This window comes from Typopeltis vanoorti, chromosome 4, assembly GCF_054136105.1.
Source record: "Typopeltis vanoorti isolate ZY-2024b chromosome 4, IOZ_Tvanoo_1.0, whole genome shotgun sequence".
In the NCBI taxonomy this organism is placed as follows: Eukaryota; Metazoa; Arthropoda; class Arachnida; order Uropygi; family Thelyphonidae; genus Typopeltis; species Typopeltis vanoorti.
The window spans coordinates 131,639,822-131,658,297 of NC_143552.1; the positions used below are offsets into that span (position 1 = coordinate 131,639,822).

At 43.1% G+C, this 18,476-nt stretch overlaps 1 pseudogene; it reads left to right on the plus strand.

The window, feature by feature from the left end:
* Window positions 1–9,023: 9,023 nt before the first annotated feature.
* On the plus strand, window positions 9,024–9,140 carry LOC150107682 (U2 spliceosomal RNA; annotated as a pseudogene).
* Window positions 9,141–18,476: the final 9,336 nt, after the last annotated feature.

Genomic DNA, 18,476 nt, shown 5'->3' on the forward strand with positions numbered 1-18,476 from the left:
CAGCGATGCAGGTTCTTCACGTCCCTAGAACCCTATTTACACGGGGCTCAGTATATCATAGCCGGGGGGGACTGGAACTGCATCGCTGACGTAAGATTTGACAAAATTGGTGGCAGCAACAACACCAGTACCGGTGGCTCTAGGGAACTGCAACTGTGCTGTGATAATGTCGACCTCATTGACATCTGGAGGGAACACAATCCAGACACAGTGGGTACCACATGGGCGAGAGGAGGAGTCGCAACGCGACTCGACCGCCTTTATATCTCCAGGAACCTAGGGCCACGAGTTGTTTCGGTCAGGCATATAGCGGTTGGTAGCTCGATAACAGACCATGAAATGGTTCTCATGAAAGTCGAACTACCCGAGGTCGTAGAAACATCAAGAGGACCTTGGAAAATGCCTCCAAGCCTCCCCAAAATTTATAGCAAGGATTTGCAGCTGCTATGCGAAGGAAGGAAAAAGGCCAACTGGGACTGGGACGCGTGGGCCCAGTTCAAAACCGAGGCAAAAGAGCTCTTCCAAAACATCTCCAGAGAAAGAGCTCACGCGCAAAGAAAAAAATGAGAGCTGTATCGAGAGCTAGGATGGTATCGGGCTAATCAGAGAAATGATATTCCTAGCGATTCGCTTATTAAAGCCGTGGAAATCGAACTCGAGGCACTTCGACGGAAAAAAGTCGCCGAGCTCGATTTTCGCGCCAGACTGTTTCTCCGGCACGCGGAAACACCGTCGGCCGCCTTTTACAATCGGCAGCGCATAGCAGCACAAGACGAGAAAATGTTTCGGCAAATTCACGCTAACGGGCAAACACTCACAACCACGGAAGACATCCTGCAGCAATTTTCCCAGCATTACACGAGAACCTATCCCGATGAAGCTGAGGAGACAGGCGACTTCGGAGTGTGGAGCATTGACAACATGCCTGAACACCTCAGAACTCTTCAAATGAGACCAATCACTTCGGAAGAGGTTACTCGAGCCTACAAACAGCTTAAGCTACAGAAAATCCCTGGCCTGGATGGGCTAGGCGTTGAGCTCTATCGCTCAGCCTGGAACTTCATCTTGCCTATCCTGGTCTCATTATTCAACAGATTCCTATTCACTGGTGACGTACCTGCTGACTTCGTTAGTGGGTACACAATTTTCATCCCCAAGAAAGGGAGAGACCTAAATAGCATGGGTAGCTGGAGGCCCATTTCCTTGACTAACACAGACTACAAATTATTCGCAAGAGTGATTTGCAACCGTCTGAAGATGGGCATTGGGAATGTGCTGACCAGCACTCAAGTATACGGAGTTCCGGGTAGATCGATGGAGCTCAACCTCTTCCTTATAAGAGACCTTCTCCGCCTTGTGACAAACAAGGAACTCCCACTTGCACTCGTATTAATAGACTTAGAAAAAGCGTTCGATAGTGCAAAGCACAACTTCCTGCACTATATCCTAGAGAAAGTCGGAGTGGCGGCCTGCGTAAGGGAAGCAATCAAAAGCATGTACGGTAAAACAACAACGCACATTGCGATTAATGGGTTTCTCTCAGAACCCATTCCCTTAGCCCCCTTCTTTTCTCTTTAGCTAGAGCCTCTTCTAAAAAAAATTGATGAGACGCGCGCAGTAAGAGGAATACCGCTGCCCTTAGGCTCCAGACAGAGCAAAACTATCGTATATGCCGATGACATCGTCGGAACCCTTCGGGATTCCGACTCGATTTACATCTTCTTCGGCATACTGCGAGAGTTCAGCATGCTCAGTGGTCTTCACACTAATCCCGATAAAACAAAAATCAAAATTTATGGGAAATTCGGCCCTGCCAGTCTTCCGTATGGTCTGAAACCCACAACCAGCCCATTAACAATACTAGGACTTCCCTTCCTAGAGACCCCAGTGTTGCGAACACAACACTTAATAGAAATGTGTCGCGAAAAACTCAAACCCTTCAGTACCAACTACCTATCATTCGAAGGTAGAGCAACAGTTATCAAAACAGTCCTAAAACCGATGTTACTGCACACCATTAACCTCACAAACATCACAGACACACAAGACAACGCCATTCACAAACATGTCACTGATTTTTTCTGGAACAACAGGAGGCACGAGGTGCGCAGGGCCTTTCTCCATCTTCCCCCCACACAAGGGGGATTCGCCCTGCCAATCCTCAAATACTGCCACCTGACCAACACTGCTCAGACCATACGGAAAGCACTGGCATCAAATCACCCTTCCGGCAATTTGATTAAATACTTCTTAGGATTTTTCCTACCCTACTTCGGGACCACTGGCCACGCTGGACCATGTGCGGAGACGGTGCCAGAGTGGTACTACACAATATGCAAACTTTTCAAAAAAATGGCAACGGATGGAGTTCGAGTGCTTCAGCTCAGCCCAAACAAGCTGTACTGGAAAATTTTTGACCACTTTGACTGGGAAAAGCCCGATCTGGGCACAAACGAAGAGGTGCTGTTCACCAACATAAAAAACAGCTGGGGGCAACCATTTCACCGGGACTTAGCCTGGAGAATCGCCTACGGCAGACTCCCGGTGAAACTGGTAAAATCAGCCTACAGCTCGCCACCGTGCAACCCCTCCTGCGACGTCTGCGGCGCGGTAGAAATCGTAGGGCACTTTTTCTTTCACTGACCGCCAGTACAGCGTGTTTGGCACAGACTGGCTGAGGTACTTGCGATCCCAGCGCTCACATTCGCCGAAGTAGTTTTGCTACAGTTTCCTCCCCCAGTAACCAAAAACAAGAAACACCTGATTTTCCTAATAAATGTGATCAAACACCACATTTGGAAAATCAGGAAAAAACACCTTCTTAACGAGGAGGATCGCATCTATCTCCGTGTTAGGAACTGTCTCTCAGCCTACCTCCGCCGCTTCCTGGAGCAGGAAAGGTGCTTACGTGGTGAGGAGCGGTTCCTGAGGAGATGGTGCGACCCACCAACCATCTGCCAGATCATACAGGGGGAATCCGGTTGTGTCTGCTCCTATAACACCTTCAAGTTGTAGGTGTTGACGCTATCTCGATCTTCCTTCCCGATCAGCGTTTAACCCACAGGTATGTCTAGTCCTTTCGCAGTTGAAAGTTTTCTGTCCCCCAGGTTGGGGTTGACCTGAACAAACCCGGACTGCAAAGGCCAACATCGAGGTGGTCCCAAGCCCTTTTCAGGGCGGGGTCATCTCCCTTTTTTTCCTGGTTATACTGTTCTGGGTTTGCTCGGCAAACTCATTCCTCTATACAATTGTCTTCCACATAGTCTTTAGATTTATTTACACTTGTTAAATTTGCTTAGTCTCTCCTTTTTTTTCCTTTTCAGGATTTTTCCTTTTTTTAAAGTGAAAAATCAACGACCGTTTTAGAAGAACCCCTGGGGGGTCAACAGCTAAAACAGGTCAGCTGAGGCCTCATTCATCTACTCTACTACTATGCGCTCTATCTTTATTTCCTCTACTACTATCTGCTGAATCTCAGCCTATCTTACTCCACAGGCCAATGATGAGATACGTTGGACGCACAAATTATTATTTATTATTATTATATTACGGGCTCCCCGACCACTCAGTGGTCGGGGAGCCCATCACTAAGCGGAACCAACGCTGAGATATGGACGGTCTTTCGCCCACTATGGAGTGGCCTAGAGATAGTCCGATTTTTTGAGATTTTACCCTTTACTTACTAATCAGGACTTCCAGGGTAACAATTAGCAATGCTGAACCAAGGAAGTAAACTGAGGTTCGGCTGTTGCTGTTATCCTGGGTGTTGAGTTTTTGAGTTCGCTCTCTTAAGGTTTTTGCCTTAAGGGAGCACTTTGAGCCTCTGGGGAAGGTGTTCTCCAGCACGGCAAAAATAATTCACCGGCGAGAACCCCTCTAGGGGTTCTCGCCGGTGAATTATTTTCCTCGGAATTTGAGCGGTTCTGCTCAGTGGTCGGGGAGCCCGTCACTGAGTGGAACCAACGCTGAGATATGGACGGTCTTTCGCCCAATATGGAGTTGCCTAGAGATCGTCCGATTGTTTGAGATTTAACCCTTTACTTACTAACCAGGACTTCCAGGGTAACAATTAGCAATGCTGAACCAAGGAAGTAAACTGAGGTTCGGCTGTTGCTGTTATCCTGAGTGTTGAGTTTTTTGAGTTCGCTCTCTTAAGGTTTTTGCCTTAAGGGAGCACTTTGAGTCTCTGGGGAAGGTGTTCTCCAGCACGGCCCGCTAGGGATTCTCGCTGGTGAATTATTTTCCTCGGAATTTGAGCGGTTCTGCTCAGTGGTTGGGGAGCCCGTCACTGAGTGGAACCAACGCTGAGATATGGACGGTCTTTCGCCCACTATGGAGTTGCCTAGAGATCGTCCGATTGTTTGAGATTTTACCCTTTACTTACTAACCAGGACTTGCAGGGTAACAATTAGCAATGCTGTACCAAGGAAGTAAACTGAGGTTCGGCTGTTGCTGTTATCCTGAGTGTTGAGTTTTTTGAGTTCGCTCTCTTAAGGTTTTTGCCTTAAGGGAGCACTTTGAGTCTCTGGGGAAGGTGTTCTCCAGCACGGCCCATTAGGGATTCTCGCCGGTGAATTATTTTCCTCGGAATTTGAACGGTTCTGCTCAGTCGGAGTGCCCGTTACTGAGTGGAACCAACGCTGAGATATGGACGGTCTTTGGCCCACTATGGAGTGGCCTAGAGATCGTCCGATTTTTTGAGATTTTACCCTTTACTCACTAATCAGGGTAACGATTAGCAATGCTGAACTAAGGAAGTAAACTGAGGTTCGGCTGTTGCTGTTATCCTGGGTGATGAGTTTTGAGTTCGCTCCCTTAGGGTTTTTGCCTTAAGGGAGCACTTTGAGTCTCTGGGGATGGTGTTCTCTGGCACGGCCCGCTGAGGGGTTCTTGTCGGTGAACTATTTTCCTCGGAATTTGAGCGGTTCTGCTCAGTGGTCGGGGTGCTAGGACAGGGCGGCCGTCATTGAGTGGAACCAATGCTGAGCGGTTCTGCTATGACGGGGAGCACGACGGGGTGCAAGGTCGGAGAGCCCATTACTGAGTGGAACCAACGCTGAGATATGGACGGTCTTTCGCCCACTATGGAGTGGCCTAGTGCTCGTCCGATTTTTTGAGATTTTACCCTTTACTTACTAATCAGGACTTCCAGGGTAACAATTAGCAATGCTGAACCAAGGAAGTAAACTGAGGTTCGGCTGTTGCTGTTATCCTGGGTGTTGAGTTTTTGAGTTCGCTCTCTTAAGGTTTTTGCCTTAAGGGAGCACTTTGAGTCTCTGGGGAAGGTATTCTCCAGCACGGCCCTCTAGGGGTTCTCGCCGGTGAATTATTTTCCTCGGAATTTGAGCGGTTCTGCTCAGTGGTCGGGGAGCCCGTCACTGAGTGGAACCAACGCTGAGATATGGACGGTCTTTCGCCCACTATGGAGTTGCCTAGAGATCGTCCGATTGTTTGATATTTTACCTTTTACTTACTAACCAGGACTTGCAGGGTAACAATTAGCAATGCTGTACCAAGGAAGTAAACTGAGGTTCGGCTGTTGCTGTTATCCTGAGTGTTGAGTTTTTTGAGTTCGCTCTCTTAAGGTTTTTGCCTTAAGGGAGCACTTTGAGTCTCTGGGGAAGGTGTTCTCCAGCACGGCCCATTAGGGATTCTCGCCGGTGAATTATTTTCCTCGGAATTTGAACGGTTCTGCTCAGTCGGAGTGCCCGTTACTGAGTGGAACCAACGCTGAGATATGGACGGTCTTTGGCCCACTATGGAGTGGCCTAGAGATCGTCCGATTTTTTGAGATTTTACCCTTTACTCACTAATCAGGGTAACGATTAGCAATGCTGAACTAAGGAAGTAAACTGAGGTTCGGCTGTTGCTGTTATCCTGGGTGATGAGTTTTGAGTTCGCTCCCTTAGGGTTTTTGCCTTAAGGGAGCACTTTGAGTCTCTGGGGATGGTGTTCTCTGGCACGGCCCGCTGAGGGGTTCTTGTCGGTGAACTATTTTCCTCGGAATTTGAGCGGTTTTGCTCAGTGGTCGGGGTGCTAGGACGGGGCGGCCGTCACTGAGTGGAACCAATGCTGAGCGGTTCTGCTAGGACGGGGAGCACGACGGGGTGCTAGGTCGGAGAGCCCATTACTGAGTGGAACCAACGCTGAGATATGGACGGTCTTTCGCCCACTATGGAGTGGCTTAGAGATAGTCCAATTTTTTGAGATTTTTCCCTTTACTTACTAACCAGGGTAACAAATGGCAATGCTGAACCAAGGAAGTTAACTGAGGTTCGGCTGTTGCTGTTATCCTGGGTGATGAGTTTTTGAGTTTGCCCTCTTAAAGTTTTTGCCTTAAGGGAGCACTTTGAGTCTCCGGGGAAGGTGTTCTCTGGCACGGTCCGCTGAGGGGTTCTTGTCGGTGAATTATTTTCCTCGGAATTTGAGCGGTCCTGCTCAGTCGGGGAACTAGGTCGGGGAGCCCGTCACTGAGCAGGAATTTTAGCGGTTCTGCTCAGTCGGGGGGCCCGTCACTGAGTGGAACCAACACTGAGATATGGACGGTCTTTTACCCACTATGGAGTGGCCTAGAGATCGTCCGATTTTTTGAGATTTTACCCTTTACTTACTAATCAGGACTTCCAGGGTAACAAATGGCAATGCTGTAGCCAATGAAGTTTTAACTGAGGCTCGGCTATTGCCGTTACCCAGCCATGACTAGAGCTTTTTAGCTCAATAACACTTCATCCACACAGATTTTCTTCATTCAGATGATGGGATAAAGAGTCAAGGACTCAATCCATCGCCCAGTACTTTTAAGAACTTAAGAACTGAGGGTCGGCTATTGCTGTTACCCTCCTGCCATGATCATAGGTTTTAACCGCCTTATTCATGGTTTCTATCTAGTACTGTGAAATGATTCCTTTCGTTTTTCAATAGAGTTCTTCAATAACCTTGAAAAGGTTATTGAAGAACTGTATTTCTTGTTTGACTATCATACTTCACAGGATCATTTCTGTAGTATGGTTCATGTGTTCTTCGTGAAACAAACAAACTTAGCATCTGTTCATAACCGTTGATATCGGTGCGAGTCCCATCGGGCCTCACGATATATTTAACGGAGATTTACAGATCTTCCTAAACCCCGGACCGGGGCAATAATAAACACTTGGTGGTAGGAATAACTAGTCCCCCCCCCTCGCCAGCTATGGCCAATGTTTTGCCGCGCACGCGGACTCTCGACTTTGACGCTGATCTGAGACCCCGAGTTTTGGCTAAAGCCCTGATTGACTGCATCGGTGTGGACCAGATATTTGGATTCACTCCTTTCGGTAGTGGCAGATACTAAGTTGTAGTTAGGAGCGCCGAGACTAGGGACAAGTTGCTCAAAGGCTTTCAATGTAACGGAAAGGAAATTTTTCCGTTCATGGTGGGGAGCATTATCAAACTGCTCAAAATCCCCAGATTCCCCTTGGAATCCACGAAGTGTTTGGGAAATGGGGTGTTGTTCGAAACATACAAATCTTGACGATGCAGACAACCCCCAATGGAAGTCGGGGGAAGTAAACATCTCGCTCGAGATGAAAACAGCGGTTCCAAACTTCGTCAGCATCCGATCCGCTAGGGTAATGGTAAACTACCCTGGCGTTAAGAAGCAATGCTTCCGATGTGGATCTTTCGACCATCTAGGAGCGAACTGCCCAAAACTGACATGCAAAAACAGCCTAACGACAAGTCATTCACTAGACAAATGTCTCATGGCCTGCCTCAAATGTGGTTCCAAGGACCACAAAGTTAAAACCTGCCCATCAAGAACGCATGCAGAAAGGATGGGATGTGCTATTATGCCAATCAGTCACCTCAGTAGAGAAGCCTACAGCTACTACGGAACAAGAGTCGGGAAACACGGATTTTCCAACTATAAACGAGGCATACGGCAAAATAACGGCTATAGAAGAAAAGGCAGCCGCCACAGAAACCATAGCCTGCACACCCAAGAAAGAGAAGAAGCGAGAAACAACCAATAAACAAGCTGTGTCACATGATGAAATCACTGCAGAAGGAAAAGTAAATAAAACAGAAAACATGGAGGCAAGCAGCGCCCCCTTCAAAAGACCTCTGAGTCCAGAGGAAAAAGAGATGAAAAAATAAAACCAGCAGAAACAGAAGAATTGGAGACTCCTCATGCAAAAGCAGGGGAGACTCTAAAGCATCTAGTTAAAGGTATCCCTGGGGTGGCAGAAAAATTTCAAGATGCAATAGTGAGAATAGGGGAACCTGAGCTCCTCCTCACTGGGAAATATGGATCAAACGTAGTTAGCGCAAAATGGGGTGACTTATTTGTTGAAGACATCAGCCAAATCACCCCTGAGCAAGTACAGCTAGCCATGGACATAGACGAGGAGGCGGCATCGGCGTTCTTCATAGCTCTCTCCAAATTAGACATGGCCAAGGGAAGTGAAGTCGCTAAAAGAATAATGACTGCCCACAGAAAGCGACAGTCACAATAACCATGGTTTCCCGTCCACAGCAATAGTTCTCTAGTTCCAACAGGTGGGGGAGGGCCTGAGAACCTGAGCGGCGAAGGCCTACAGCGAGGCGGTGCAGCTTCTTGAGGGCTGCATCACTTAGGCCAGACCCTTTGTCCCCCACCTTTCTTTTTTTTTGGTTTCCAGTTCTTTCTATAGTTTTATTTTCTCTGTACTTCATGTTTTTGTTTTTTTTCCATGTTTCCTTTTTAGGATTTTTCCTTTTCTTCTAAAGTGAAAAAACGACCGTTTTAGAATCGCCCCTGGGGGGAAAACAGCTAAAGCACTCAACTGAGGCCTCTTTTACCTACTCTACTACTATGCACTCTATCTTTATTTCCTCTCCTACTATCTGCTGACTCTCAGCCTATCTTACTCTAAGGCCGATGATGAAGATTTGTTGAACTCACAAATTATTATTATTATTATTATATTTAGAAGATCATACTTCACAGGATCATTTCTGTAGTAGCGTCATCTGGTAGGGTCATCATTGACCTGCAATGACATATGATCGCTTTTCGGCCGTTTGGCTTAGATAAAGTGTATAGTTTCTGTTCTTAACCGTTAATATCGGTACGAGTCCCATCGGGTTTCACAATATTTAACCGGAAATTTACAGAACTTCGTAAACCCCGGACTGGGGAAATATCCAACACTTGGTGGTGGGAATAGTTAGGCTCCCCCCATCTGATCATGCCTCCATTCTGCCGCGTGTGCGTACCCTCGGAATTGAGGTTGACGCCACAATACCAGCAAGTGCGATGGCGAAAGCCATCATAGACTACGTCGGTGCAGAGAACATTTTTGGATTTACCCCTTATGGGGGAGGAAGATACCAGGTAGTGACCAAAAATATGGAGACCAGAGAAAAGCTTCTCCAAGGGTTTGACTGTGGTAAAGTAAAAGTATCTCCCTTCATGGTTGGGAGCATCCTGAGAACCCTTAAGATACCACGATTTCCCCTAGAATATGCAGAGAACAACGATATAATTCATAGCGTATTCTCTAAGTGAGGAGTTGTACTGGAAATCCAGGTTCAAAATGACGCCGACAATCCTGAGTGGAAGTCAGGGGAGGTAACCATCTCTCTTGAAATGAGGACCGAAGTTCCTAACTTTGTCCTCATAGGATCTGCCCGGGTAATGGTAAATTACCCAGGCGTCAAAAAGCAATGCTTTAGATGTGGTGCCTTCAATCATCTTGGGGCAGACTGCCCTCGCATAAAATGCAAGAACTGCCTAAAAATTTGCCACAACCAAGAAAAATGTGAGGCAGCTTGTTTAAAATGTGGGGTCACTGACCACAGAGTCGACACCTGCCCATCCAGAATCCTCGCAGAGAGGATGGGTGGTGCAATCACATCAGCAACAAAACCAAGTAATGAAAAGGTCACAACACAGGAAGCGTTTCCGCCTCTTGAGGCCACTCCTGATCATGCCGCCATGTCTAAGACAACGAAAAAGTCCCGTAAGGGAGGGAAACCTACCAGAATTGCAGAGACCAGCAATACGATCCCAACAGAAGAGACTGACAATGCAGAAACCATCATGGTAACTCCCATGGACGAAAGCGGAGCTACCACTGCTAATATAGACATCGCCAATTCAGATACAGTAGAAGAAGCTGAAGTAGAGATGGAGACGAACACCAAAATTTCCAAACGGCCAATAAATCCGCAGGAAGAAGAGCTGACAAATCTCAAAACAGCAAAAGTATCTGAAACGAACACCCAGAAGTCCCTCATGCAAAAGCAGGCGAGATCTGAAACATCTCCTTAGAGGTATGCCCGGGGTAGCAGAAAAGTTTAAAGAGGTAATAGATAAAGTAGGAGAACCTGAACTCCTCCTCACAGGGAAATATGGACCCAACATCGTCAGTGCAAAATGGGGTGACCTCTTCGTTGATGACATCAGCAAAATCACCCCTGAGAAGGTAGAGGTAGCCCTGGATATAGACGAGGAGGCAGCTTCGGCGTTCTACATAGCTCTCTGCAAACTAGACATGGCCAAGGGAAGTGAGGTGGCCAAAAGAATCATAACATCCCAAAACAAAAGAAAGGAACAGTAACCACCTTGTGGATTTCTGTACTCAGCTTCATTGGTTTTTAGTTCCCACAGGTGGGGGAGGACCTGAGAACCCGAGCAGCGAAGGCTTACAGCGAGGCGGTGCAGTTCCTTGTGAGCTGCATCATTCGGGCCAGATCCTTCCTCCACCTCTAAGTTTACCTTACCATTCCTTCTCCAAATTTATTCTCTCTTTGTTTTGTTACATGTTTCCTTTTTAGGATTTTTCCTTTTTTGTAAAGTGAAAAATCAACGACCGTTTTAGAAGCGCCCCTGGAAGGCAAACAGCTAAAACAGGTCAACTGGGGCCTGTTTTACCTACCCTACCACTATGCACTCTATCTTTATTTCCTCTCCTACTATCTGCTTTACATAAAAAGTGTGTTTTATATAATAAAACACTCTTTTATTTATATGTATATATAAATATAAATAAAAGTGTACATGAAATAAATATAACATAAATATTATATGAGTGTATATGTAATAAATATAAATAAAAGTATATATGAAATAAATATAAATATAAATTAAAGTGTATATGTATATATATATATAAATATACACTTTTTCCCATATATAATATATAATATACACTTTCTCCCATATATTATATAAGAATATATATGTATATATAAATATAAATAAGAGTGTATATGTAATAAATATAAATATAAATAAAAGTGTATATGTATATATAAATATATATATATAAATATACACTTTTTCCCATATAATAATATAATATAATATATTTAATATATAATATATAAATATATAAATATACACTTTTTCCCCATATATAATATATAACATACACTTTCTCCCATATATATATACAGAACCTGTGTAGCTCAGCAGAAGTGGCAATTGCACTCTACAGCGCTTGACCACACAAAGAAAGGATTTGGTGGTTCAAATCTAGTTGCCGACTAGAGAAAATTTTTCTAAGCGTTTTTTCGGCAGGTTCCCGAGTTAGCCGATCACTGGCACAGGCTAGCGGGTTTTTTCTCCCGGAAGCTAGGGTTTTTCATCCCGTAAACTCAAGAAAATCGACCTTAGAACCCACACTATTTTCAGACATTAAAATATTGTGTTAGGGTTAGAGACCACGAGATGGCGGCACTAGCTTGCCGCCTTCTTCACTGCATACCGATGAATCAGTGATAGCCTTGGGCCAGCCATCTCTCTGATTGGCTACCAGTGGAGATTGAACTGCCCACTCAGTCTCCAAAAGTTAGATAGGGTAAACGGCCCAGCTGCTCCCTATACGGGAACAACATAGGCGTTAGTTGATTTTTTTATATATAATATATTTAATATATAATATATATAATATAATATATAATATATATAATATAATATATAATATATCTAATATATAATATAATATATAATATATCTAATATATAATATAGTTATATATGATATATAATATATATAAATATATAATATAATATAATATAAATATACACTTTTTCCCATATATAATATGAAAATAGAATCGACCGTGAGATGCGATGATTAATACCCGTGGAGAGGTAATGGATGGCAATGCTGCAACCAATGAAATTCTAACTGAGGCTCGGCTATTGCTGTTACCCTCCTGCCATGATCAGAGCTTTAATAGCTCAATAACACCTTATCCCTACACTGTCCTCTACAGATAACGGGGAAGATGAAAAGCATTCTTTCTTCGCCCCTTTAAGCCAGTCCTTATAAGGACGATAAGTTCAATATAATATAATATAATATAATATAATATAATATAATATAATATAATATAATATATACCCTTTTATCCATATAATATAATATATAATATATATATATATATATAATATCAATTTGTAGTATTAACTCGGTACTGGGATATGTTTATATTTATATATATTATATATATATATATTTAATTGTTATTCTAGTCTCGGTTATAGTCAGTATATATAAATATGTATAATATAATATATATATATATATATACATATATACACTTTTTCCCATATAACATAATATATATATATAATATAATATATATAATAAAATATATACACTTTTTCCCATATAATATATAATATATAATAAAATTATATATATATATATATATATAATATGATGAAGCGAAAGTGATGCGGTGATTAATACCTTTGGAGGAAAATGGATGGCAGTGCTGTAGCCAATGAAGTTCTAACTGAAGCTTGGCTATTGCTGTTACCTTCCTGCCATGATCAGAGCTTTAATAGGTCAATAACACCTTATACTTACACTGTCCTCTACAGATAATGGGGAAGATGAAAAGCATTCTTGCTTCGCCCCTTTAAGCCAATCCTTATAAGGACTGTAAGGACAATATATATATATATATATATATATATATGTGTGTGTGTGTGTGTGCTAATATACAATAAATCAAAAAAAAAAAAAGAAAATATAATACATGAGGGTAAAAATTAAGTACATATTGAATCCAACATTATTTCATAGCGGAATATAGAAACTTGAAGTTGCAAAAGAAAGATGTGATTTGAAGCAGGGTAACGGATGACAATTCTGTATGCAATGAAGTTTTAACTGAGGCTCGGCTATTGCCGTTACCGTGGGATGTAATGTTGGGGCTTGAGCATGGGGGGGGGGTAGTTAATGGCAATGCCGTAGCCTGTGAAGCTAACTGAGGCTTGGCTCTTGCCGTTACCTGTTAGAGATACGCAAATGAGCGACTCTGCTCGGTGGTGGGGGAACCTGCCACGGTGTAGAGCTTGCCGGTTCTCCGAGATTCCGACTTGGTCCTGCGAACCGCTCATCCGTGGGATCTTACACCGCACCTTAACATTACCGTGGAATGTAGATTTTCGCTCTCTTAGATTTCTTCCGAAATTTTGCTCACGGTGAAGGGGACTTGGACTTAAGGGGGTTTGCCCTGGAAGATCATTTTGAGTCTCTGGGGAGGGTGTTCTCTGGTGCTGCCCATGGTGGTCACTGTCGGTGGATGCTTTTCCCTGGAATATGAGCGGTTCTTCTCAGCAGTTGGAGTACCCATCACTGAGTGGAACAGTCTTTCGGCCCCTCGTAGGGGGAGTGGGCCAGGAGATCGCCTAATTTTTAGAGATGGCTTTACTTATTCTGTAGCCAACAGGTTCGGTGAATTGAAATATATTCTAGTCTACATTTTCCACAAGGAAGGTTAGGTTGACCCATGTGTTAACGTTGAATGGTCCAGCCTCAAATCTTTATTCAAAGCTTCATGGGTTTTCATGAAGAGGACGTGACACACCTACATGAGATTTTAATCGGTATGGTAAAAGGTGTGCGGGAGGGGGGATTACTATACTATTTTTTTTTAAACTGTATTAATTAACATGACTAACAATTCCCCTGTTCACGTTTCCACTCTGAATATCAACAGTCTGCGATATATCTCCAAACAGCGCGCTGTTTGGAGACTATTTTTACTACACCAGGTTCATGTACTATTTCTACAGAAGCCGCATTCCTATCAGTTCTGGGACATCGAAAACTTTACCAAAGCTCCCCCTTACAAAGAAGAGCGCTGGGGGGGGGGGAGAATCCTTGTTCATCAGCCTATTCTAGTAGGGGTTTTTCAATGTACAGAAAGATGCTGCAGGACATCTAATCTCTATAGATTGGAAGTTTGGTGCCTCTAATAATACCTCTAACATTACCCACCAGCGATTCAGGTTCTTCACTTCCCAGAACGCTATCATTATGATGTTCAATATATCATCGCGGAAGGAGGGACTGGAACTGTATCGCAGACACGCGATATGATAAGGTAGGCGGAAACAACTCTGGTACCGGTGGCTCTAGGTAACTGCAACTGTGCTGTGATAATGTCGACATGGAGGGAGCCTAATCGAGGCAGAGTCGGTACCACGTGGTCGCTTGGAGGTGTTTTAAGAAGACTCGGTGGCCACGTTTACATTTCTAGAAACTAAGAGCCACAAGTTGTTACAGTGAAGCATGGCAGCTCAGTAACAGACCATAAAATGGTTCAGTTAATTATCTACCCGAGGTCGTTGATACATCGAAACGACCTTGGAAACTTCCCCCAAGCAGGACGAATAGCGTGAGTAGCTGGAGACCCATTTCCTTGACCAATACGGATTACAAGCTATTCATAAATGTAGTGTGTAATCGTCTGAAATTGACATCATTGGGAATATGCTTACCAGCACTCAAGTGTACGGAGTTCCGGGTAGATCGATGAGACTCAACTTATTTCTTGATAAGAGATCTTATTCGCCTGGTGACGATCAAGGAACTCCCACCCGAGAATATATAACAAGAATTTGCAACTGCTATGCGAAAAATGGAAGAACGCCTACTAGGATTGGGACGCGTGGGCCATGTTCAAAAACGTGGTAAAACAGCTTTTTCAGAATTGCTCGAGAGAAAGGGCTTACCCACAAAGGAAAAGAAGGAAAAAAAAAAAAAAACGAGAGATCTGTACCGAGAACTAGGGTGGCACCGTGCAAACCAGAGAAACGGCATTCCCAGTGATTCCCTAAATAAAGCTGTGGTAATCGAGCTAGAGGCATATCGACGGAAAAAGGTCGACGAGCTCGATTTCCGCGTTTGGCTGTTTCTCCATTATGCGCAAGCATCCTCGGCCACGTTTTACAATCGACAGCGCATAGCAACATATGACGATTCTGCAAATCCCAGTTAACGGTCAAACTTTCAAGACCACGGGTGATATCCTGCAGCAATTTTGTCATCAATATTCGAGAGCTTATTCCGATGAAGTTGCGGTGACAGGCAATTTGAATGCATGGAACATAACAAGTATGCCGGAACACCTATGTGCACTTCAAGGAAGACCGATCACATCGGAAGAGGTTACTCAGAGGTTACAAACGACTAAAGCTCAGGAAAATCCCCGGTCTAGATGGACAAGGTGTTGAGTTTTATCGGTCTGTCTGGAATTTCATTTTGCCTGTTATGATCTCGATTTCCAATACTTTTTTATCTACGTGCCTGCTGACTTTGTTATTGGGTACACGATTTGCATCCCTAAAAAGGAGAGAGAGAACTGAATGGTGTAAGTAGTTGGAGGCCCATTTCCTTGACCAATACGAATTAAGCTATTCATAAATGTAGTGTGTAATCGTCTGAAAGGCATCATTGAGAATGTGCTTACCAGCACTCAAGTACGGAGTTCCGAGTAAGTCAATGGGACTCAATTTATTTCTTGATGAGATCTTATTCGCCTCATGACGAACATGGAACTCGCACTCGTGTCAGTCAATTTGGAAAAAAAGGTTTCGAAATAGTGCAAAACACAACTACCGGCACTATATCATAGAAAAAGTGGGTGCAGCTTCTTACATAAGGAAAATAATCAAAAGCATATACAATAAATCAACATCTATCGCCATTAATTGATTCCACTCCGAACCTATTTCCGTACGCAGAGGGGTTGGCAAGGCTACCCCCCCTGAGTCCCCCTTCTTTTCTCTTTAGTACTAGGACATTTTTTAAATAAAATTGACACCCCACATGCAGTGAGAGGAATGCTGCTGCTCATAGGCTCCAAACAGAGTGTTAAAGGTCGTGATTAAATAAAGTTCCTAAAAGAATTTATTTGATCACATTTTAACAAGTAGGAACCATTAATAAGAAAATTATACTTGCATCTAAGTGTGAAATACAACTGAGAATATTTGTTAACTCACATAGGAAAATTTTGTTGTAATATGATGAAAATAAGATAATTAATTTACAGAATATTGGTCATAAGAATTTGCATGTAAAGGCTCGTTGTTAAACAATTGAAACAAGAGAGTACGAACTTTATGATTATAGGTTTATGTCAATTCTTAGAAAATTTAGGTAACCTGATAAAGTTTTATAAATGTGACGCATAAGATGAGCAAGAACCAAAGCAAGGTCCAAGGTCAAAGTTCTCGGTTTTAGACATCGCCACGTGTCAGTCGCGTGCGCACGGCCCGCGGGAATTTCGGCAGAAAAACGCCACCCTAACTGGACGAAAGGGTATCCAGACATCGGGGGGAGGAGGAGAATTAATTGCAGGAGGTGCCGCTAGGGTCATATGGAATAAAAGGATTAGGAACCCCCCCCACACACACACACTCTCTCTCTCTCTCTCTCTCTCTCTCTCTCTCTCTCTTTTGGTTTTCCAGTTCTCATTTGGGGTGGTCTTATTTGGTTTTCCTGAGTGACGGTCAGGAGTTCTCTCCTTCCGCCACGACAAGGAACAAAGTAAATTCCCTATTACAGAAAGGAGGGACGCCGTATAGCTGAAGAGAAAGGTAACTACTGCATGTTATTTCAACCGTGTTCGTGACGAAGAAGGCAATCTGTGGAGAAGTAGGTGCCCACGTGGTGAATCTCACGACTCCAGAATCGCAGATCCATTGTGTTTCCTTGGATGAAGTTTGATTTGCTGAAGACGTAAAATCCCACCTTGATCAGAGGACTCTCGGATATGGTCCAGTACAGAAGAATTCGTCCTAAAAAAAATGTAGACGAGTAAGAGTAGAGACTAGCATAGAAGATCCTCATCAAACGGTATCGTAAAATCTTATATTACTTCAAAATTTATTTACCTGTGATTGTAGTTCAGTTACTAATCAATTGAAAGACTTAAACGAGAGTTAAACTAGGACTTTAAGAATAGAAAGAGAATAAGCTTGTTAATGATAATAAATAAATAATCGAGTGTCTAGATGCTTATACATGTCATGTATATTTTGTCTGAGAGCTGTCTGAAGATTTGAATGTGGTTACTACAGTACCGATAGGACTGTTTAACCCATATTCTCTCGTAAGTTAACGTGTGTAAACTAATTGTGTTTAATTGAGGTATTGTAACATATTACTGTACTCAGACAGATGAAGTTTTAGTTAATTTTAAACATTTACGAGGATATCCTTTATCATATGTGTGGAGTCTTTTTTGTGGCGGCATAATCGCCCTTCTCACATAGAATTTTATGACCTATCATTTGTGTGTTGCTAGTATTAATTTGTATTGTATTTGCTTAGTATTGAATTGAGTTTTAACAAATTTAATGTAATGTATTGTGCTTTTGTGTATAATAAACTTCTCTCAATAAACATTCAGTTGCCTGATATTGCCTTCCAATGCACCGCTCTGTAATAAGGTAAGAATCTAGACGCCGGGGGGGGGAATTGTTGCGAGTTCAAGATCACGATTACATAATTGTTTCACATTTAGATATATTTAAGAAATTGCTTCTTGTTTTCATTTTATTTCACAAACTAAATGTCCTAATGGTGCAGCTAAAAAATATAAATGTTTTAGGGCACTAAGGGGAACAAGAGCTTAGATACCTCGTATTTGGGTGACATGACGTATAGTAAGATATTTGTTACAAACAAGATAAATAAACTTGTAAGAGCAGTTAACAATTATAGGACATACAAGGGGACACAACAAGAGCAAAACTGTCGTGTATGCTGATGATATTGTCGGAACCCTTCAGGACTCCGATTCCATTTATGTCTTCTATGGAATACTGCTACAGTTTAGCGCGCTCAGTGGTCTTCGCGCAAATCCAGACATAACGAAAATCAAAATTTTTAGAAAATTCAGTCTTGTCAATCTTCCGTATGGTTTGACACTTTTAACCGGTCCAAAAACAATATTAGGAATTCCCATCTTGCGACCCCTATATTAACAATACAAAAACTACTCGATTCATAAACTCACCCCTTTAAACAAAATTATTTATCTTTCAACGGTAGAGCAACTGTCATCAAAACAATTGTAATACCAGTGCTGCTACACACAATCAATTTAACAAACATCACAGACACACAAGATAAAATTATTTACAGACAGCTCATCGACTTCTTCTAGAACCAGAAACACTTAGGTACGCGGGTTGCCCCCCCC